Source organism: Nicotiana sylvestris, chromosome 10 (genome assembly GCF_000393655.2).
Source record: "Nicotiana sylvestris chromosome 10, ASM39365v2, whole genome shotgun sequence".
Lineage (NCBI taxonomy): Eukaryota > Viridiplantae > Streptophyta > Magnoliopsida > Solanales > Solanaceae > Nicotiana > Nicotiana sylvestris.
In genome coordinates, this window is record NC_091066.1 from 145,244,908 (window position 1) to 145,270,734 (window position 25,827).

At 40.7% G+C, this 25,827-nt stretch overlaps 1 pseudogene; it reads left to right on the top strand.

Moving 5' to 3' along the window:
• The first annotated feature begins 14,941 nt into the window (after positions 1 to 14,941).
• LOC104223450 (late blight resistance protein R1-A-like) overlaps positions 14,942 to 25,827 on the top strand; it is a 37,247-nt pseudogene continuing 26,361 nt past the window's right edge.

Consider the following 25,827-nt stretch of genomic DNA (forward strand, 5'->3'; position numbering starts at 1 on the left):
AACATCCTTATAAGTCGGTTGAAAGGAATTCAAATCCTTTAGACTTAATTCACACAGATATTTGTGACATGAAGTCAATACCATCTCGCGGTGGAAAGAAGTATTTCATAACTTTTATTGACGATAGTACTCGATATTGCTATGTTTACTTACTTAATAGTAAAGATGAAGCAATAGACGCATTCAAGCAATACAAAAATGAAGTTGAAACGCAACTTAACAAGAAAATCAAAATGATAAGAAGTGATAGGGGTGGTGAATATGAATCTCCTTTTGAACAAATATGTTTAGAATATGGAATTATTCATCAAACAACAGCCCCTTACACTCCCCAATCCAATGGGATTGCGGAAAGAAAGAATCGTTCATTAAAGGAGATGATGAACGCATTGTTGATAAGTTCTGGTTTGCCACAGAACTTGTGGGGGGAAGCCATTCTTACGGCCAGCCGAATACTAAATCGAGTACCCCATAGTAAAACACAATCCATTCCATATGAAAAATGGAAAAGAAGGAAGCCCAACTTGAATTATTTTAAAGTGTGGGGGTGTTTGGCAAAGGTGCAAGTTCCTAAACCCAAAAGGGTAAAAATAGGACCGAAAACAGTTGATTATGTTTTCATAGGATATGAGACTAATAGTAAAGCATATCGATTTCTGGTTCATAAATCAGAAAATCCCGACATTCATAATAATACGGTTATAGAATCAGATAATGCTGATTTCTTTGAAAATATATATCCGTATAAAAAGGAATGCGAGTCGATTGGTGAAGGATCTAAATGACCTCGGGAAGAAACAAAAGAAAGTACATTTAATCAGGGGGATCCAAGACGTAGTAAACGTCAAAGAATGTCTACTTCGTTTGGACCAGATTTTGTGACTTTCTTATTGGAAAATGAGCCTCAAACATTTAAAGAAGCTATGTCTTCTTCGGAATCATTGTTCTGGAAAGAGGCAGTCAATAGTGAAATAGAATCCGTATTGAACAACCATACATGGGAATTGGTTGATCTTCCTCCTGGAAATAAACCTTTGGGTTTTAAATGGATTTTTAAGAGAAAAATGAAAGATGATGACACTATTGATAAATTTAAGGCAGACTTGTTGTCAAAGGATATAGACAACGAGAAGGTCTTGACTACTTTGATATATACTCCCCAATTATAAGGATTACGTCCATACAGATGTTAGTAGCATTAGCTGCAGTGTATGGTCTTGAAATTCATCAAATGGATGTTAAAACGGCCTTCTTAAATGGAGAGTTAGAGGAAGAAATTTACATGGAACAACATGAAGAGTTTGTGGTTATAGGTAAAGAAAATAAGGTATGTAGACTTGTTAAGTCCCTTTACGGACTAAAACAAGCACCCAAACAATGGCATGCGAAATTTAACCAAATAATGTTGTCAAACGGTTTTAAGATAAATGAATGTGATAAATGTGTTACATTAAAAATGTTCCAAATCACATAGTCATTGTTTGCCTATATGTGGATGATATGCTGATAATGAGTAAAAACATTGCCAACATAAATGCTACTAAGCGTATGCTAACTAGCAAGTTTGATATGAAGGACTTGGGAATTGCGGATATAATTTTGGGGATTAAGATCCAAAAGACTCCTCAAGGTCTGGCATTGTCACAATCTCACTATAGTAAGACAATACTTGAAAAATTCAAGCACTTGGGCTTTAAAGTTGCAAAGACTCCAATTGACGTAAATCTTGCACTAGCAAAGAATAAAGGCCAAAGCATATCACAATTGGATTATGTTCGTGTGTTGGGATGCTTAATGTACATCATGAATTGTACACGACCAGATATAGCTTGTGCTATAAGTAAACTAAGTCGATACACGATCAATCCAGGTCAATCTCATTGGATGGCAATGAAACGAGTTTTGGGATACTTAGAACATACCCAAAACTTTGATTTGCACTATAGTAAATATCCTGCGGTGATTGAAGGATATTGTGATGCAAATTGGATCACCGGTTCAACTGTTTCTAAGCCCACAAGTGGATATGTATTCACTATTGGTAGAGGAGCGGTATCTTGGAAGTCATCCAAACAAACATGTATTGCCCGCTCTACAATGGAAGCTGAGTTCATAGCCTTAGATAAAGCCGGTGAAGAAGCTGAATGGCTCCGGAATTTCTTGGAAGACATTCCATTTTGGCCCAAACCGTTGGCACCAATATGCATACACTGTGATAGCCAAATGACAATTGGAAGGGCTGGGAGCGTTATGTATAACGGTAAATCTCGTCATATACGATGAAGACATAAAACCGTTAGACAACTTCTCTCTAGAGGAATTATCATGATTGACTATGTAAAGTCAAGTGATAATGTATCGGATCCACTTACAAAAGGCCTAACTAGAGAGGTAGTTGAGAAATCATCGAGGGGAATGAGACTATGGCCGAGAACAAGTCATTGTGGCAGTAACTCTACCTAGAAGACTGGAGATCCCAAGATCTAGATTCAAGGAGATCAAACAAAGTCATTAATGACGGTTCAACATTGTCAACAAAATGTTTTAGTCCATTCTCGTGATGAGACGATGTTCAATACCAAGGATAAAACATTAAGGCTTTTTAATGATTTCTAAATTTGATACAGGGTATATCAAATAGTGTATCTACGGGATGACACGTTTAGGAATCACCTATGTAAGTGTGAAGTGTTAGCCGCTTCAAGGAGAATTTTGCAAGGCCAATTCTCTACGCACTTATGAAACCAGGCAGTGTTCATGGCTGAAACGAACACAACAATGAGAACCAAAGACGGTTAAGGGATTGATTGTGTGACTTATGGTTGTCTAGGTATACACTAAAGTTCGACGGTTCAAAGATATCAAATCTACCGATTGACCGAGTATATCCGACATAAGTTCACTACGGAAAGTTCAAAGGGAAACCTACTTATCCAGATGCAATTAATTCTTGTTTGCAAATCACACAAGTTTTTCATGCATACTTCCGTGATATAGCCGCATTCCTTCCTCTCAGAATTTCCATTCGACTTCTGAGTTCTCCTCCCTTGTTCTGCATTGTTTTAAAACTATAACAAAGCAACTGTAAGTGTGATTTGCTGCCGAACTTTGCGTTCGCTGAAATACTGGGGTTTGAAGTACCGCTACACCAGTGTGTAATTCGTTCTATCCTGGGAGGAAATAATCCATAACCTTGGGTACTAGGAGGGGATTAAATTCCTTAAGGAAACACTGTGAATTCAGTGGGCTCGAATTAATTTTTGTTTCAGTTATATCATTTATATTTACGTATGTTACTGCTGTAGGTAGCTGATAAAGAGGATAATATATATCTAAGAGTGGAAAAGTTAAAACTTGATCTTCCATCATTCCATATTTATACCAGATAAGAAGTTTTCACGACCCGGATTTTTCACCATCGAGTGTCGTGATGGCGCCTACTATCGGAGCTAGGCAAGCCAAATGTATAAAATATTTTTCCCCATTTCTTCCAAACAATATAATAAACGAGACAAAATTTAAGTGGAAGACTTTAAATCTAAAGCAATTGAGAACCAAAAGTACGGAAGTTTGAACCAAAATGCTACCCAGAGTCTGGTGTCACTAGCTTACGGACTACAACAAAATACTACAATCAATGTCTAAAAGGAATATACATCATGTTTGTCTGATACAAGATAAACAAACGAAAAACACATGGAAAGGGACTTCGGCCTACGAATGCCAGCTAGGCTACCTCGAGAGTCCCTGAACTGAAGATAGCTCCCAGAAGTTCTACTGCTGCGGTCCGTAAGCTGCTCCCTAATCTGTGCACAAAAATGCACAGAGTGTAGCATCAGCACAACCGACCCCATGTGCTGGTAAGTGCCTAGCCTAACCCCGGCGAAGTAGTGACGAGGCTAGACAGTACCTACCACAATTAACCTGTACAGATATATACAACAAGTGCAAGAAAACAATAACAGGATAATACAAAGTAAAACTGGGAGGGGACATGCTATCGGGGAGTAACAGATAAAAATGAAATATCGGAAATAAACAGAAGAAACTCCGGTTTCCATGATATATATATATATATATATATATATATATATATATATATATAGTGGACGACGTGCCACACGATCCCATAATATCATATATAAGTGGACGACGTGCCACACGATCCCATAATATAGTATATAAGTAGACGACGTGCCACGTGATCCCTTTTAACAATATATAGGTGGGCGGCGTGCCACACGATCCCAATTCATCTTTATCACAGTGCACAATATGTCACCGACAACAGAGGCCAATAACCAAGTGGACGGCGTGCCACACGATCCCGTAATATCATATATAAGTGGAAGGCATGCCACAAGATCCCAATTCATCTTTATCACAGTGCACAATATGTCACCGGCAACAGAGGCCAATAAACAAGTGGATGGCATGCCACACGATCCCATAATATCATATATAAGTGGACGGCGTGCCACACGATCCCATAATATCTGACTTCTTATAGTAGACCCCTTCACGGGAGAATAACAACTCAATACTTTTAACCTGGCAAGGGTGCAGCTAACAACCCAAAATATTCCGACAAGGGAGAATATATATCAGTCTACACATCCCGGCAAGGGAGTATTCACAACACATTCTTTTTTTAAAACATTCTTCCTCAACTAACACATTCATGTTCGAGCCAATGCTCCAAAAGTACACCAATCACAATTCCACCTCAACCGTTCACATTATAAGAAACTCATCAAATAAACAAGGAGGTTGTGTCACGTTATTCGAATTAAAAACAATTAAGACTCACGGTCATGCTAGACTCTGGTGCATAAATAACCGTCACCATGCATATACACCATACTCCACATTAGCAAGAAGCAATTAACATCCTAATCCTATTCCCTCAAGCCAAAGTTAGAATAAACACTTACCTCGAATGCTCCAAACTCACCTCACGCTTCTAGAATATATTTACCTCTTGATTCCACCACCAATCCGCTCAAATCTAGTCATAAGTTACTTAATCACATTAATAATTACTAAATGAATCATCCCCAATGCATGAAAATAGATTTTCAAGGGTTTTCCCAAAAAGGTCAAAAATACCCCCAAACCCACGTGGTCGAAACTCGAGGTTCGGACCAAAACCCGGTTACCCATTCCCCCATGAATCCAAATATATGATTTGTTTTGAAATCGGACCCCAAATTGAGGTCCAACTTCTCAATTTGTAGAAAACCTAGGTTCTACCCAAAACACCCAATTTCACCCCTGAAAATCTTTGATTTGAAGTTGAAATTATGTTAAAAGATGTTAAGGGATAAAGAAATTAAGTTAGAAATCACTTACCAATCGTTTTGGAGAAGAAAAATTGTTTGGAAAATCGCCTCTTAGGTTTTGGGTTTTTGAAAAGTGAAAAATGACTGAGATTTTCCGAACTTGTATAACTTTCTGAGGACCTGGCGCGGACCGCACAAAAATGTGTTGCGGCCGCGCTGAGTGGGAGAAAAAATTGGGGCTTCTATGAACCCTTCCAGCGTGGACCGCACTGTTTTGGTGCGCGGCCGCACTGGTTAACCTGAAACCCTAGCCCTCAGACTCAGCCACACGGACCGCACAGGAAGGCATCGCGGCCGCGCGGAAATGACCGCGGCCGCGCTGGTGTCTGCAACACCTGAACTTGCATTTTCTTAAGTCCAAGACCTCCCGGGCCCCATTCAAAACTCACCCGAGCCCTCGGGGCTCCAAACCAAACATTCATATGATCTCGAAAACACCTTACGGACTTACTCTTGCGATCAAATCGCCAAAATAACATCATATACATAGGATCAAGCCTCAAAATATATGATTTTCTTTCAACTTTTATAAAAACTCAAATTTCCCATTTTAAGTCCGAAACACGTCATATGACGTCCGTTTTTAGCCAAACTTTACAGATAGTGCTTAAAACATATTTAAGACTCGTACCGGGCGTCAGAACCAAAATACGAGCCCGATACCACAGTTTTCTGATCAACTTTCTTCTTCATTTTCCTTAATTAATTTCAGAAAACAATTTCACACAAAAATTCATTTCTCGGGCTTGGGACCTCAGAATTTAATTCCGGGCACAAGCCCAAGTCCCATAATTTTCTACGGACCCCTCCGGGACCGTCGAATCACAAGTCCGGGTCCGTTTACCCAAAATATTGACCGAAGTCAATATTATGCATATTAATATAGAAATTCATCAAAATTTTCACATAATTCACATATTCTAACATAAAAACTTTCCGGCTATGCGCCCGAACTGCGCATGCCAATTGAGGAAACTAAAAGCGAGGTTTTCAAGGCCTCGAAAGCACGGAACTAGGAAGAATTACGGTGATGACCCTTTGTGTCGTCACATTCTCCACCTCTAAAATAACTGTTCGTCCTCGAACGGACAAAAGAAAGAAGTACCTGAGTCGGGAAATAAATGAGGATAGCGACTCCGCATATCGAACTCGGACTCCCAGGTCGATGCCTCAGGAGGCTGACCTCTCCACTGAATACGCACCGAAGGAAAACTCTTCGACCTCAATTGTCGAACCTGCCGGTCTAGAATAGCCACCGACTCCTCTTCGTATGATAGATCTTTGTCCAATTGGACAGTGCTGAAATCTAACACATGTGATGGATCTCCGTGATACTTTCGGAGCATAGATACATGAAACACGGGATGCACAGCTGACAAGCTAGGTGGCAAGGCAAGTCTATAAGCCACCTCTCCTACACGATCAAGAATCTCAAATGGACCGATGAACCTAGGGCTGAGGTTGCCCTTCTTCCCAAATCTCATCACACCCTTCATAGGCGATACACGGAGAAATACCCGCTCCTCAACCATGAAAGCAACATCTCTGACCTTGCGGTCTGCATAACTCTTTTGTCTGGACTGAGCTGTACGAAGTCTATCCTGAATAATCCTGACCTTGTCCAAGGCCTCCTGAACCAGATCCGTACCCAATAATTGAGCCTCTCCCGGCTCAAACCATCCAACTGGAGGCCAACATCGCCTACCATACAACGCCTCATACGGAGCCATCTGAATGCTGGACCGGTAGCTATTGTTGTAGGCGAACTCTGCTAAAGGCAAAAACTGGTCCCACGAGCCTCCAAAATCAATGACACAGGCTCGGAGCATGTCCTCAAGAATCTGAATAGTCCTCTCGGACTGACCGTCCGTCTGGGGATGAAATATTGTACTCAACTCAACCTGGGTGCCCAACTTTCGCTGAACCGCTCTCCAGAAATGTGAGGTAAACTGCGTACCCCGATCCGAAATGATAGATAGCGGCACCCCATGAAGGCGAACAATCTCCCTGATATAAATCTCGGCTAACCTTTCGGACGAATAGGTGGCTGCAACAGGAACAAAATGCGCTGACTTGGTCAGCCTATCAACAATGACCCAAACTGCATCAAACTTTTTCCGAGTCATCGGAAGTCCAGTAACGAAATCCATCGTAATCCTCTCCCACTTCCACTCGGGAAGTGCAATCCTCTGAAATAGACCAACCAGGTCTTTGATGCTCGTACTTAACCTGCTGACAATTCAAACACCGAGCCACATGCACAACGATGTCTTTCTTCATCTTACGCCACCAATAGTGCTGCCTCAGATCCTGATACATCTTCGCGGCGCCCGGGTGAATAGAATACCGAGAACTGTGGGCCTCCGCTAAGATCAACTCTCGAATCCCATCAACATTGGGCACACAAACTCGCCCCTGCAATCTCAATACACCATCATCATCTAAGGTTACTTTCTTGGCACCTCCACGCTGCACCGTGTCTCTCAAGACACACAAATGGGGATCCTCAAACTGCCGCTCGCGGATACGCTCTAATAGTGAGGAACGAGCAACCGTGCAAGCTAACACTCTGCTAGGCTCAGAAATATCCAACCTCACAAGACGATTGGCCAAGGCCTGAACATCCAAAGCAAGCGATCTCTGGCTGACTGGAATATAAGCAAGACTACCCATGCTGGCGGACTTCCTGCTCAATGCATCGGCCACCACATTGGCCTTCCCCGGGTGGTATAAGATAGTAACATCATAATCCTTTAGCAACTCTAACCACCTCCTCTGCCTCAAATTCAACTCTTTCTGCTTGAACAGATATTGAAGACTCTTGTGATCAGTGTAAACCTCACACGTCACGCCATATAAGTAATGCCTCCAGATCTTCAAGGCATGAACAATGGCTGCCAACCTAAGATCATGAATCGGATAATTCTTCTTGTGGATCTTCAACTGCCTCGAAGCATAGGCAATGACTTTGCCTTCCTGCATCAACACTGCACCAAGCCCAATACGAGACGCATCACAATAGACCGTATATGGCCCTAAACCTGTGGGCAAAACCAATACCGGTGCCGTAGTCAAAGTCGTCTTGAGCTTCTGAAAGCTCGCCTCACACTCGTTCGACCACCTGAACTGGGCACCCTTCTGGGTCAATCTGGTCATAGGGGCTGCAATGAATGAAAACCCCTCCACGAACCGACGGTAGTAACCTGCTAACCCCAAGAAACTCCGAATCTCCGCAGCTGAAGCTGGTCGAGGCCAGTTCTTGACTGCCTCTATCTTCTTCGGGTCTACCTGAATACCTGATGCTGATATGACATGACCTAGGAATGCGACCGAACTTAACCAAAACTCGCACTTTGAGAACTTAGCATACAACTGACTACCCTTCAGGGTCTGAAGAACCACTCTGAGGTGTTGCTCATGCTCCTCCTGACTGCGGGAGTATATCAGAATATCGTCAATCAAAACAATCACGAACCAATCCAGATAGGGCCTGAACACTCGGTTCATCAATTCCATAAATGCTGCTGGGGCATTGGTCAACCCAAATGATATGACCAAAAACTCATAATGCCCATACCGAGTACGAAATGCTGTCTTAGGGACATCAGATGCCCTAATCCTCGGCTGATGATAACCAAATCTCAAATCTATTCGAGAACACCCTCTCACCCTGAAGCTGGTCGAATAAATCATCAATCCTCGGCAGTGGATACTTATTCTTAATTGTAACCTTGTTCAATTGCCGGTAATCGATGCACATTCTCATCGAACCATCCTTTTTCTTAACAAACAACACCGGCGCACCCCAAGGCGAAACACTGGGTCTAATGAAACCTTTCTCAAGCAAATCCTGCAGCTGTTCCTTTAACTCTTTCAACTCCGGCGGGGCCATACGATATGGCGGGATAGAAATGGGCTGAGTGCCCGGGGCCAAATCAATACAAAAGTCGATATCCCTGTCGGGCGGCATACCCGGCAAGTCTAAAGGGAAAACCTCAGGAAAATCCCGAACAACGGGCACATAATCAATAGAAGGGGCCTCCGCGCTAGAATCGCGAACATACGCCAAGTAGGCCAAACATCCGTTCTCGACCATACGCCGAGCATTCACATACGAGATAACATTGCAGGTACAATGACCAGAAGTCTCTCTCCACTCTAAACGGGGTAAATCCGGTAAGGCTAAGGTCACGGTCTTGGCATGGCAATCCAAGATAGCATGGTACGGGGATAACCAATCCATCCCCAATATATCATCGAAGTCGACCATGTCCAAAAGTAACAAATCAACACGGGTCTCAAGACCCCCAAACACTACGATACAAGAACGATGAACTTGGTCGACCACAATAGAATCACCCACCAGTGTTGACACATAAACAGGAATACTCAACGAGTCACTAGGCATAACCAAATAGGGTGGAAAATAGGACGACACATATGAATACGTAGATCCGGGATCAAATAGCACAGAAGCATGCCTATCACAGACCAGAATAGTATCTGTAATCACAACATCTGATGACTCAGCCTCTGGCCTGGCTGGCAAAGCATAACAACGGGGCTGGGCCCCACCTCCCTGAATCAAATCCCTGGGACGATCTGCTGCTAGCTAACCCCTACCTCTAGCGGTCTGAGCTCCACCTCTAATACCTCTACCTCCACCTCTATGTCCTCTACCCCCGCCTCTAGCTGGCTGGGCAAGCTGTGGGGCAACTGGTGCCTGGATCATCAGGCGAGGACCCTGCTGCTGCGAGCTGCTGGAAGCTCGAGGGCAATATCTGGCAATGTGACTCACATTGCCGCAAGTATAACAAGCCCTCGGCTGCTGAGAATAATGAAGTGGTGGTGCACTAATAGGTGCTAATGGTGAACTGAAGAAATGATGGTCAGAATACTGCGGCTGAGAACCACGACCACCTGGTGTACCATGAAAAGCCTGGAGAGCTGACTGAAAGGGCCTCGAAGGATGGCCTCTACCATAAGAATCCCTACCTCCAGACGAGATACCACTGAATCTACCAGAATGACGGGGCCTCTTATTGGACCCATGACCACCCCCTTGAGAAAGTGATAGTTCTATCCGGCGGGCACCATCTGCCGCCTTCTGAAATGTAATCTCACTCCCGGCACTCATGGCCATCTGAATACAGATCGGCTGAATCAACCCATCAACAAACCTCCGTACCCTCTCTCTTTCGGTGGGGAGTATCACAATGCCATGCCGAGCAAGATATATGAACCGGGTCTCATACTGGCTAACTAACATAGAACCCTGCTAGAGACGCTCGAACTGCCAGCGAAGGGCATCCCGCTGAGTAACTGGGAGAAACTTCCCCAAAAATAACTCTGAAAACTGATCCCAGGTCAATGATGGCGACCCTGCTGGACTGGCTAAACAGAAATATCTCCACCAAGTCTTGGCGGATCCTGCTAGGCGAAAAGTGGCGAAGTCGACCCCACTGGTCTCTAGAATACCCATAGTCCGAAGAACCTCATGACAGCTGCATATGAAATCCTGAGCATCCTCTGAGGGAGTGCCATTATATGTGGTAGTGAAGAGCTTGGTGAAACGATCAAGCCTCCACAAAGCATCTGCGGACATAGCCGTACCATCGCTGGACTGAGGCACAATACCTGGCTGGGCTACCACAGCTGGCTGAACTACCACGGCTGGCTGAACTGCTGGAACCTGAGCCTGAGGAGCTACCGGCTCTGGAGTACGAGTATCGGGAGTCTGAACTCCTCCCCCAGCCTGAGATGTAGCTGGAGCTACGGGAAGCAAACCCGCTCTAGAAATGCCCTCCATAAATCCTACCAGTCGGACCAAAGCGTCCTGAAGCACTAGAGTGGCTATGAAACCCTCTGGGACCTGAGCCTACTGGAACAACTGGGGCCGGAACCTCCTCCTTAAAATCGACCTGAGGCTCCGTCGCTGGAAATGCTGCTCGGGGCTGAGCTCTACCCCGGCCTCGGCCTCTGGAACGACCTCGGCCTCGCCCTCTGCCCCTAATAGGGGCTGCTGCTGGGGGATCAGGCTGTTGCGCGGTTGAAGAGGAAGCACGTGTCCTCGCCATCTGCGAAAGAACAGAGTAGAAAGACAATCAGTACTTGAGAAACAGAATCGCACGACAGGAATGAACAAGGTAAAGTTTTCCTAACTCAGTAGCCTCTGCGGGATAAATACAGACGTCTCCGTACCGATCCCTCAGACTCTACTGAGCTTGTCCGTGAGTTGTGAGACCTAAGTAACCTAGTGCTTTGATACCAACTTGTCACGACCCGAATTTCCCACCATCGAGTGTCGTGATGGCGCCTACTATCGGAGCTAGGCAAGCCAAATATATAAAACATTTTTCCTGCTTTCTTCCAAACAATATAATAAAAAAGACAAAATTTAAGCGGAACACTTTAAATCTAAAGCAACTGAGAACCAAATGTGCGGAAGTTTGAACCAAAATGCTACCCAGAGTCTGGTGTCACTAGCTCACGGACTACTACGGAATACTACAATCAATGTCTGAAAGGAAAATACATCATGTTTGTCTGATACAAGATAAACAAACGAAAAAACATGGAAAGGGACTTCGGCCTGCGAATGCCAGCTAGGCTACCTCGAGAGTCCCTAGACTGAAGATAGCTCCCAGAAGTCCTACTGCTACGGTTCGTAAGCTGCTCCCTAATCTGTGCACAAAAATGCACAGAGTGTAGCATCAGCACAACCGACCCCATGTGCTGGTAAGTGCCTAGCCTAACCCTGGCGAAGTAGTGACGAGGCTAGACAGTACCTACCACAATTAACCTGTACAGATATATACAACAAGTGCAAGAAAACAATAACAGGATAATACAAAGTAAAACTGGGAGGGAACATGCTATCAGGGAGTAACAGATAAAAATGAAATATCGGAAATAAACAGAAGAAACTCCGGTTTCCATGATATATATATATATATATATATATATATATATATATATATATATATATATATATATATATATGGACGGCGTGCCACACGATCCCATAATATCATATATAAGTGGATGACGTGCCACACGATCCCATAATATAGTATATAAGTGGACGGCGTGCCACACGATCCCTTTTAACAATATATAGGTGGACGGCGTGCCACAAGATCCCAATTCATCTTTATCACAGTGCACAATATGTCACCGACAACAGAGGCCAATAACCAAGTGGAAGGCGTGCCACACGATCCCGTAATATCATATATAAGTGGAAGGCATGCCACACGATCCCAATTCATCTTTATCACAGTGCACAATATGTCACCGGCAACATAGGCCAATAACCAAGTGGACGGCGTGCCACACGATCCCATAATATCATATATAAGTGGGTGGCGTGCCGCAGGATCCCATAATATCTGACTTCTTATAGTAGACCCCTTCATGGGAGAATAACAACTCAATACCTTTAACCTGGCAAGGGTGCAACTAACAGCCCAAAATATCCCGACAAGGGAGAATATATATCAGTCTACACATCCCGGCAAAGGAGTATTCACAACACATTCTTTTTTTTTTAAAACATTCTTCCTCAACTAACACATTCATGTTCGAGCCAACGCTCCAAAAGTACACCAATCACAATTCCACCTCAACTGTTCACATTATAAGAAACTCATCAAATAAACAAGGAGGTTGTGTCACGTTATTCGAATTAAAAACAATTAAGACTCACGGTCATGCTAGACTCCGGTGCATAAATAACCGTCACCATGCCTATACACCGTACTCCACATTAGCAAGAAGCAATTAACATCCTAATCCTATTCCCTCAAGCCAAAGTTAGAACAAACACTTACCTCGAATGCTCCAAACTCAGCTCACGCTTCTAGAATAGCTTTACCTCTTGATTCCACCACCAATCCGCTCAAATCTAGTCATAAGTTACTTAATCACATTAATAATTACTAAATGAATCATCCCCAATGCATGAAAATAGATTTTTCAAGGTTTTTCCCAAAAAGGTCAAAAATACCTCCAAACCCACGTGGTCGAAACTCGAGGTTCGGACCAAAACCCGGTTACCCATTCCCCCATGAATCCAAATATATGATTTGTTTTGAAATCGGACCCCAAATTGAGGTCCAACTTCTCAATTTGTAGAAAACCTAGGTTCTACCCAAAACACCCAATTTCACCCCTGAAAATCTTTGATTTGAAGTTGAAATTATGTTAAAAGATGTTAAGGGATAAAGAAATTAAGTTAGAAATCACTTACCAATCGTTTTGGAGAAAAAAAGTTGTTTGGAAAATCGCCTCTTAGGTTTTGGGTTTTGAAAAGTGAAAAATGACTGAGATTTTCCGAACTTGTATACCTTTCTGAGGACCTGGCGCGGACCGCACAAAAATGTGTTGCGGCCGCGCCGAGTGGGAGAAAAAATTGGGGCTTCTCTGAACCCTTCCAGTGTGGACATCACTGTTTTGGTGCGCGGCCACACTGGTTAACTTAAAACCCTAGCCCTCAGACTCAGCCACGCGGACCGCACATAAAGGCATCGCGGCCGCGCGGAAATGACCGCGGCCGCGCTGGTGTCTGCAACACCTGAACCTGCATTTTCTTAAGTCCAAGACCTCCAGGGCCCCATTCAAAACTCACCCGAGCCCTCGGCGCTCCAAACCAAACATTCATATGATCTCGAAAATACCTTACGGACTTACTCGTGCGATCAAATCGCCAAAATAACATCATATACATAGGATCAAACCTCAAAATACATGATTTTCTTTCAACTTTCATAAAAACACAAATTCCCCATTTTAAGTCCGAAACATGTCATATGACGTCCGTTTTTAGCCAAACTTTACAGATAGTGCTTAAAACATATTTAAGACTCGTACCGGGCGTCGGAACCAAAATACGAGCCCGATACCACAGTTTTCTGATCAATTTTCTTCTTCATTTTCCTTAATTAATTTCAGAAAACAATTTCACACAAAAATTCATTTCTCGGGCTTGGGACCTCGGAATTTAATTCCGGGCACACGCCCAAGTCCCATATTTTTCTACGGATCCCTCCGGGATCGTCGAATCACAGGTCCGGGTCCATTTACCCAAAATATTGACCGAAGTCAATATTATGCATATTAATATCGTAATTCATCAAATTTTTCACATAATTCACATATTCTAACATAAAAACTTTTCGGCTACGCGTCCGAACTGCGCACGCCAATCGAGGCAACTAAAAGCGAGATTTTCAGGGCCTCGAAAGCACGGAACTAGGAAGAATTACGGTGATGACCCTTTGGGTCGTCACAGAAGTACTATACAAGAAACAACAACAACAATAAGATGATCTAAATCTGTGTGATAGATCAAATGGTTCTGTTTAATGGAGTACGAAAATTGATAAAGAAGAAAGGAAAGGAATCTACCCATGTGTTAATAATGTGGACTTACTTACAATAAGTTTATTTTAATTGACGCAACAAAAATATTTGTGGAAACCAAAGTGGAGAAAGAATTTATAAAAGGCAGTATCGATAACTGTTTTTTCTTTCCGAACTTTTTGTCTAGGCATGTTTTACCTAAACTGCTTCTCTGATCTGTAAGAGGAGATCTAGGGATGTTTTTAGCCAAAGATTTTTCGGAACTGAAAGAGTCACTGCAGGATCTCCTTCAACTTCTGCAACTCACTGCAGGTATTTCAAGGGACCTTTTCAATTTCTGTGTATGGGAGTTAAATTTCCTGGATAGTTTTCTCGGCTTGCAGAGCTTCGCCTTCGCAGGTGAATGCGGCATTCGAGATTTCACACAGAAAATGTTCGAAATTTGGAAAATGTTGGACGAGTTAATTGATCCAAATATCGGTCCCATTACCCTTTCCCTGCAAACAGAAATTTGGAAGACTAAGCTGGAATTCAGAGGAAAATACTCCTTTCCCAAAATACCAATACCACCTTATTCCAAGGAGGAAGACATTCCTACCCCAAAATTTATACTGGAATTCATGGATGCTGTTGCACAAAATCTCAATGTTCTATTGCAGATCAATGATCCATGCTCTCTACTATATGTTCCGGAACTCAAGGAACAAATAGAAGACCTTTCAAAGGAGATGAAATTACTCCGATTTTTTGTCAGCTTTGTTTCAAACAAATGCATGGAGCCGCAAAGCCGGCATTCTTTTTTCACCCACATTTTAGTTTTAGTCGGCCACACAGCAATGGTTGCATGGTTGTGTTTGCCCATCCATGGCAACAAAATTCAAGACTCCTCTCAAAGTGATATGAATGCTTTGCTTTCTCATCTCCAGAAAATGAAGATTAAGCCCATTCAGCCGGGCATTCGCGAAATTTTTATTGGTGTTCTGCAAGCTTTGAAGCCGACAATACAATCAGGATGGCATCCCAATATTCAAGATAAGCATGCAGCTGACAGTGGTGGCTTTGTAGAGACTCCTGCACACAACTTGGTGGAGCTACCGCCAGCTATTAGTAATCCTAGTCGGATAGTTTCTTTCTATGATCAAGTGGCTAACCTTCAGGAGATAATCAGCCTTTTAAGAGACACTCTAATCCATCTGCCAATTCTAGAGCATGGATTTCATCTTCAAGATATGGACACTGTTATTGTTGATGCCGGACTTCTAATTTACTCGTTATATGATATCAAGGGTAAGAAAGAACACGCTAGGTTGGATGACGTGAACCAAGCACTTGGTTTTGACCTTCCGAGCAACATTCAGCCTATCAAGGCGATGATCTACCTCATCATTCGAAAGGAGTTTCAATATGACTTGCCAAGGATTCATGGGCTAGGCTATATTGATTTCTTTTTAACCGTCCTGAAGGGGTTTCAAGGCCGTTATGCAGATTCGCTTGCTTTCTCAAGAATCAACTTCAAATAATTGAAAAGGAATTTGAGAGCTTGCAACCTTTTCTCGGGATCACTACTAGAAATCCGGGAAAAAACGACCACAAAAAGCGACCAAAGTTGGTCGCTTATAGGCCTAAAAGCGACCAAAAAGCGACCAAACATGTCTGGTCGCAATATTGTTGGTCCCTTTATTTTAGGGACCAAATGGTTTCTAAGGTAAAAAGACCAAATATTTCGGGTAAAGACTATAACGACCAACTTTGGTCGCTTTATTATTTTAATAATATAATTTTGGCGATCAAAGTTGGTCTCTAAATGTAAAATACGTTATTTATTTATTTATTTATTTATTATTAATCATAAAAAACCGACCAACTTTGGTCTCTAATCCAAATATTATATTTTAAAATCTGAAAAATAGAGACCAAGATTGGTCGCTTTTTTATTTTTTTAAAAATAAGCGACCATAGTTGGTCGCTAACTTCAAGAAATAATTTTTTTTAATTATAAGCGACCAACTTTGGTCGCTATATTTCCAGAAATTATTATTTTTAAATAGAATAGCGACCAAAGTTGGTCGCTTTTGAGAAATCTGGGTTAAATAGCGACCAAGGTTGGTCGCTATTGCCCAGAAAATTGTTTTTTTAAAGGGAAAAGTGATCAATTAGCGACCAAAGTTGGTCGCTTTTCTTGGTATATTTTTGCCAGAAAATGCCTGTTTTGGAAGCTACACCACCTGCCAGCTTACCAAAAATCCTAAACATGCATTTTATGCCAACAACAACAACAACAACAAACAACAACAATAAAAAGCAACAAAGTATAAAGTTCAATAAAACTAACACATTAAGCTAACAAAACTAAGTTAACGCTTATTACAAGCCCATTCGAAAACTGGTTCTATTGTCTAGTTCAAAGTATATAAAGTACCCAAGGAGTGTTCTTTCAGCATCCTCATCCGAAAGTTGGATTGCCTCGCCCGACTCATTAGGTGGCTGACTGCGTATGAATTCCCCCACATCAGCTCTGAAGCGAACCTATAAGAAAAATTATATTGAATTAGTATTTCAAAATTTATATAAAAGTAAATCAAAATACTTAATAAAAAGTAAAAAACCTACATGTATAGTCGAGGCTCAACCCTCGTCCCACCTTTCTGGATCAGTCTCTTTCTTCTTCTTTACAATACGAGTCTCATTGAATAACTCATCTTACTTCATTGGCATCATAAAGTTGTCTGGTGGCTTTGGTGATTATCCTCGTGATACTATTACTCGGGATGAACTTAGATACAGAGAGTAACTTGGATACAATACCCGACAGGGTGTGTCTTTGATCAATTGTTGTTCTCATTAGCGACAATGCTGATGAGAAGGCAATGGCATGTGTTTCAAACAGTGATGGTGTAGGTAAGAATTTAACATTTCCTAAGCAGATAAAAAAAGAGGTTATAGAGGAATTCTCTACTTCCTCTTGGAAAATGAAGTGGGGAATTCCTCTATAATCTTTTCTTTTATCAATTTAGGAAATGTTAAATTCCTACCTACACCATCATTATTTGAAACACATGCCATTGTCTTCTCATCATCATTGTTGCTAATGAGAACAACAATTAAAGGCACACTATGTCAGGTACTATGCCTAAGTTATTCTTGGTGGAAGTTGCATTGCATGTCTAATAAAGTCATCAATCCCTTCTACAAAATCCTCCCGCAATCCTAAATTTCAATTCATATCCACAAAAGTTCAATTCATATCCTAAAGGCTCAATTCATATCCTAAAAGTTCAATTCATACACAAAAATTTCAATTCATATCCTAAAAGTTCAATTCATACACAAAAATTTCAATTCATATCCTAAAGGTTCAACTCATATCCACAAAAAGTTCAAGTCATATCCTAAAATTTCAATTTATAAACTAAAATTCCAATACATAAACCAAAAATTTCAATTCATATCCTAAAGGTTCAACGCATATCCACAAAAGTTCAAGTCATATCCTAAAATTTCAATTTATAAACTAAAATTCCAATACATAAACTAATATCCTAAAGGTTCAATTCATATCCTAAAGGTTCAACTCATATCCACAAAAGTTCAAGTCATATCATAAAATTTCAATTTATAAACTAAAATTCCAATACATAAACTAAAAGTCCAATTCATATCCTAAAGATTCAATTCATATCCTAAAGGTTCAACTCATATCCTAAAATTTCAATTTATAAACTAAAATTCCAATACATAAACTAATATCCTAAAGGTTCAACTCATATCCTAAAAAGTTCAATTCATATCCTAAAATTTTAATTTATAAACTAAACTTCCAATACATAAACCAAAAATTTCAATTCATATCTTAAAGGTTCAATTCATATCCTAAAGATTCAACTCATATCCACAAAAGTTCAAGTCATATCCTAAAATTTTAATTTATAAACTAAAATTCCAATACATAATCCTAAAGGTGCAACTCTTAGGGTTTCTTCTCCTCAAACAATTTCTTCCCCAAATTAGTAGGTAAAACTAAATGTTTTGGACAAAATGTATTAATAAGAACCCTAAAAATGCAAATAATATATAAATTTGAACCCTAATATGGTTGAGCTAACTTTTAACCCTAACATGGAGAAATTAAACCCTAATATGGAGAAATTAACTTTGAACCCTAACATGGTTGAACAAATAATATATAACTTTGAACCCTAACATGGAAAAATTAAATTACTTTTAATTCAATTTAAAATTATGTACATATGTAGTATAAATTTAGGATTTCATTCAATTTAAGCTATATATATACATATATAAATAAATATATAATATTTTAAAAAATATTATATATATATATATATATATTAATTGATATAAGTCAAGATGTTTTAATTTATTATTTATATATATACATGCATATGAGTATGTTATAAGTCGATGAATCAATTTACAAGTGTATCAATACCTAAAAGAACCCGTCCCTATGTTCCGAGCGCTTCATGTTCTTATATATATATATATATATATATATACACTATATACTATATTATACTATATATATCGAATATACCTTGATATATAATACACTTAGTATATATACTACACTATACTATACTATGCATTAAGTATTAGTGCATTAGCTAATATTATATCGAATATATATATATATATATATATATATATATACACACACACACACACACACACACACTATACTATATATATAGTATAGTGTATTATATAATACATTGTACCATACACTTAGTATATATAATACACTTAGTATATATATACTATACTATACTATGCACTAAGTATTAGTGCATTAACTAATATTATATCGAATATAGCTTATATATATATATATATATATTGAATATAGCTTTTATATATATATATGCATATGAGTAGGTTATAAGTCAATAAATCAATTTACAAGTGTATCAATACCTAAAAGAACCCGTCCCTGTTACGAGCGCTTCATGTTCTTATATATATATATATACATATATTAATTGATATAAGTTGAGACATTTTAATTTATTGTTAATATATATAGGTTATAAGTCGATGAATCAAATTACAAGTGTATCAATACCTAAAAGAACCTGTCCCTGTGTTCCGAGCGTTTCATGTTTATATATATATATATATATTAATTGATATAAGTCGAGACATTTTAATTTATTGTTAATATATATATAGGTTATAAGTCGATGAATCAAATTACAAGTGTATCAATACCTAAAAGAACCTGTCCCTGTGTTCCGAGCGTTTCATGTTTTTATATATTTATATATAGACACACACGCACGCTTCGTAGTACTGCTTAACTGCATATATAGCATGTTAGAGTATATTTTAGTCTATTCATTCTTTGTATAACAAAAGTGTTAGCCCCGTTATATTTATATTATTTAGATAGTAAATACAAAAGTGATTTTTAATTTTGACCATTGTTGACCCGAAATGAGACCAACTTTGGTCGCTAAATATACATAAATTTAAATTAGCGACCAAAGTTGGTCTCTAAATTTAAATCAAATTTATTTATATTTTATATAATATTTAAAATAATAATATAATTGTTAAACGTTAGAACTCGGTCCCAGATTAGCGACCAAAGTTGGTCTCTATTTTCGTAAGTGACCAACTTTGGTCGCTAAATTTGAATTATATTTTTTTATATTTTATAAATTTTTTTAAATAAAAATATAATTATTAAAATTTTATAATTGAGTCCCATTTTAGCGACCAAAGTTGGTCGCTATCTGCTTACCCCTTAATTAGCGACCAACTTTGGTCGCTAATTTAAGTTATATTTATTTATATTTTATAATTTCTTAAAAATAATATTATAATTAATATAATTATATAAGTGGGTCCCCCTGTAGCGACCAACGTTGGTTGCTAATCTCAGTATACCTTTGACCAAGCAAGTCTGACAAGTCCGGTCAATATTTTGACAAAATTAGCGACCAAGTAGCGACCAACCTTGGTCGCTAATGTATATCAAATAATTATTTTATTATTTTCGCCAATTTAGCGACCAACTTTGGTCGCTAAAGTTTGGTCGCTTTTTTCCGGAATTCTAGTAGTGGATGTTGCAGAAGACCAACACAATAAGCTCAAGACACATCATCAAGATTGTGCTACACAATTGATTAGCAAAGCATATGAGGTGGAATATATAGTTGATGCCTGTGCAAGGAAGGAAGTTCCTGACTGGTGTCTTGAGCATTGGCTCTTGAACATCATACAAGAGATTACAGTTATCAGGGCAAATGTAGTAGAGATTCCGGAAAATAAAGTACATGATAGCATTGGTGCTTCCACTACAGTTCACATGTCAACACAATTGACGAGGAATCGAAGCATGAATGCAAAATTTGTGGGATTTGAGGACGTGGATGAAGAATTGAGAAGAAGATTAATCAAAGAACCCAAAGATCTGGATGTTATCTCAATCATCGGAATACCTGGTTTGGATAAGACGACTTTGGCCTATAAACTCTATTCTGACGAGTCAGTTGTCTCTCACTTTGATATTCGTGCACAATGTTGAATGTCTCAAGTATATACGCTTCGAGATTTGTTACTTACCATTCTACATGATGCTATTGGCGAGGACTCTTGTTACGGCCCAAATCCCGAACCTGGTCGTGATGACGCCTCTCGTGAAGACATGTCCAGCCAATCTAACCCAATTCATCCTCCAGTCTAACCTAATTCGTCCTTTTAAACAGTTATTTAACACAATTATAGTACAACATGGTTTAATAATACCAAATAGCGGAAAATATAGATAAAATACGGAAACCCAGCCCGACGCAGCCCTAACCGGGGTGTCACAAGTCATGAGCAACTAAGAAATCCTAACGCAAGTATACTAAATATGAAATCTGATAATATAGTTCGAATAACATAGAAATAATAAGATAAAGGAGTCACGGGGGCTGCGGATGCCAACAGCTACCTCGTAGTCTCCGGAACACCGCCTGGACTGGAAGGATCAGCTCTCAGGAGTGGAAATCTGCTATGCCTGAATCTGCACACACAGTATAGGGAGTAATGTGAGTACTCCGACCCAGTGGGTAATAAATATAAATAATGGCTGAAAGCAAGAAAACACGTAAAGGCACAAAGCATTCTATACAGAAGTAGTAAAATCACTTAAAATAGTAATTCAGTGAAATATCAATGAAGTCTCTTTTAAAACCAGTAAAACAGGTAATTTGGCAGTAAATAACAAGTAGAAATCTGCCCCTTGGGCACAGTATCAATCACTCAGTAGAGTATCAGCCCCTCGGGCTCACTCTTAGAACAGTATCAGCCCCGAGGGCATAGTATCAATCACTTAGTATAGTATTAGCCCCTCGGGCTACCTCACAATCACTCATATTAACCCCTCGGGCATAGTATCAATCACTCAGGATAGTATCAGCCCCTCGGGCTCACTCTTAGAACAGTATCAGCCCCGAGGGCACAGTATCAATCACTTAGTATAGTATCAGCCCCTCGGACTACCTCACAATCACTCATATCAGCCCCTCGGGCATAGTATCAATCACTCAGAACAATGGGTACCCGCGCTCACTATGGGTGTGCAGACTCCGGAGGGGCTCCTACAACCCAAGCGCAATAATAACATAAGGCCTAAAAGCCTTCTCACATCACTCATAAGGCCTGAAAGCCTCCTCACATCACTCATGAGGCCTGGAAGCCTCCTCACATCACTCAAACCACCACCACCACCACCACCAACAACAACAACCCAGTATAATCCCACAAGTGGGGTCTGGGGAGGGTAATATGTATGCAGACCTTACCCCTACCCCGAAGGGTAAAAAGGCTGTTTCCAGGAGACCCTCGGCTCAAAAAAGCAACAAGAGCCGATATATTAGTACCATAATAATGCATAATAAAATAACAGCAATATAAGAGATATGAAATACAGAATACGAAATACGAAATAGATGGCTGGTATAGTAAAACTAGCAGGTAAAGCCCTGCATCAATAGACGACCAATGACATTCTTAGTCTAACTCCTAACTGGCTAGTCTCACTCTATTGTGCTGTAGAAATATTCACAACTTTCCCCTAACCTACAACCTTAATGCTCGACCTCCATAATTCCCTGTCAAGGGCCATGTCCTCAGTAATCCTAAGTCGCGCCATGTCCTGTCTGATCACCTCTCCCCAATACTTCTTAGGTCGCCCTCTACCTCTCCGCGTGCCCACTACAGCCAGTCGCTCACACCTCCTCACCGGTGCATCAGTGCTCCTCCTCTGAATGTGCCCGAACCATCTGAGTCTTACTTCCCGCATCTTGTCCTCCATGGGGGCCACGCCCACCTTCTCTCGAATATCTTCATTCCTAATCTTATCCATCCTTGTATGCCCGCACATCCACCTCAACATCCTCATCTCTGCTACTTTCATCTTCTGGATGTGTGAGTTCTTTACCGGCCAACATTCAGTTCCATATAACATGGCAGGCCTAACCACTGCTCTATAAAACTTACCTTTTAGTAACGGTGGCACTTTCTTGTCACACAAGACTCCCGACGCTAACCTCCACTTCATCCACCCCACCCCTATACGGTGTGTGACATCCTCGTCAATCTCCCCGATCCCCTGAATAACCGATCCAAGGTACTTGAAACTACCCCTCTTGGGAATGACTTGAGAGTCAAGCCTCACTTCAACTCCCGCTTCCGTCGGCTCAACTCCAAATTTGCACTCGAGGTATTCCGTCTTCGTCCTGCTCAACTTGAAACCTTTAGACTCAAGAGCATGTCTCCAAATCTCTAGCCTCTCGTTGACGCCGCCTCGTGTCTCGTCAATTAGAATAATGTCATCAGCAAATAGCATGCACCATGGCACCTCCCCTTGAATATGATGAGTCAGTGCATCCATCACCAGGGCAAATAGGAATGGGCTGAGCGCAGACCCTTGGTGCAACCCCATAATAACTGGAAAGTGTTCAGAGTCGCCTCCTACTGTCCTAACCCGAGTCTTAGCTCCATCATACATGTCTTTAATCACCATAATATAGTCAACCGGGACCCCTTTATCCTCTAAGAAGCTCCATAAAACCTCCTTAGGAACCCTATCGTACGCTTTCTCCAGATCAATAAACACCATGTGGAGATCCTTCTTCCTATCCCTGTACTGTTCCACCATCCTCCTAATAAGGTGGATAGCTTCTGTGGTAGATCGCCCCGGCATGAACCCGAACTGGTTGTCTGAAATAGACACCGTCCTTCGCACTCTCATTTCTACCACTCTCTCCCAAACTTTCATGGTATGACTTAGTAATTTGATGCCCCTATAGTTGTTACAGCTCTGGACATCACCTTTGTTCTTATACAACGGGACCATTGTACTCCACCTCCACTCTTCAGGCATCCTATTAGTCTTGAATATAACACTAAACAATGCAGTAAGCCATTCCAAGCCTGCTCTACCCACACACCTCCACAGTTCAACCGGAATTTCGTCTGGCCCGGTAGCTCTGCCCCTTCTCATCTTACGCATTGCCTCCATGACTTCATCGATCTCAATGTCCCTACAATTACTTACTTCATGGTGACTGTCGGCATTCCTCGATTCCCCAAGTATAATATCCTGATCCCCTTCTTCACTTAGAAGTTTATGAAAGTAGGTCTGCCACCTCCTCTTAATCTGGTTATCTCCCATCAAAACTTTGCCTTCATCATCTTTTATGCACCTCACTTGGTCCAGTTCCCGAGTTGTCCTCTCTCTCGCCTTAGCGAGTCGGAATAACTTCTTCTCCCCACCTTTGTTCCTTAGTTCCTCATACAGACGAGCAAAAACTATCGTCTTAGCCTCTGTCACTGCCATCTTCGCCTCCTCCCTAGCTACCCGTGTGGCATAAATAGTAACTCAGGCCTTCGTCCTCATATCACTCAGCATATCCTCACATATGGCCCTCTGTAACGACCCGACCGATCGTTTTGAGCTTTTGCAGTTTGATCGCTAGTTCTCGGGCATGACTTGCCCCGTGTACTGTATTATGACTAATGTAGATTGTTGGTTTTGGTTTTCAGGAAAATTTGGAATGAATTTGAAAGAACAGTCTCAGTTGAAAGCTTTGAATTTGAAAGGTTTGACCAAGAGTTGACTTATTTGTATATGAGCTCAGATCGGAATTTTTATGATTTGGTTAGCTTCTTTGGGTGATTTATGACTTAGGAGCGCAATCGGAATTACTTTTGGAGGTCCGGTGAAGAAATTAGCTCATTTTGGCGAAGTTAGTATTTTGGCGATTTCTGGTTGATAGGTCAAATTTTGATCCGACGGTCGAAATGAAATTCCGAGAATTTATATAGCTTCGTTATGTCATTTTGGACTTGTGTGCAAAATTTGAAGTCAATCGGACGTGATTTGATAGGTTTCGGCATCGGAAATAGAAGTTGGAAATTCTAAAGTTCATAAAACTTGGATTGGAGGTTGATTCATGATTTTAGCGTTGTTTGATGTGATTTGAGGCCTCGAGCAAGTCCGTAATGTATTTTGGGACTGGTTGGTATTATTGGTCGGGGTCCCGAGGGCCTCGGGTGTGTTTCGGATGCCCAACGGGTCATTTTTGGAAGATTTTTGCCGTTTTGAGCATAAATGTAATGATCTAAAGGTTCATTTTTAGTTCTAGAGATCCAAATTTGATTTCGAGACTTCCAGAATTTAAATAATGAATTATAGGACTGATCTAGAAATTTTGGTTTAATTTCATCAAGTCGCGATTAGGTTTTTGGCGTGAAATGTGAGTTAATTGTTTAACGAGCGAAATGGGTATTGAACTGGGCAAACGAGCTCCGAATTGAGTTTCGATTGAAGGGTTGTGTTTGTATTATTATTTGTGACTCATAGGAACAAGAATCGTCTAATTTCGTATTTGTATGATGGAGTTAGAGCCATTTTAGTGAAAAATGGTTGTGCTGCAAATTTCTTAAAAGCTGTTGTATTTTCTGCAGTAGTGAACAGTACCCGCGCGGGTGAACAATGACCTCACGCGCATGAATAGTGCCCCCACGTGAACAATACCGAAATTTTTTGGATAGATTTAATGTCCAGCAGTCCGAGTTTGGTCAATTGTTTTGACTTCCAAGCTCG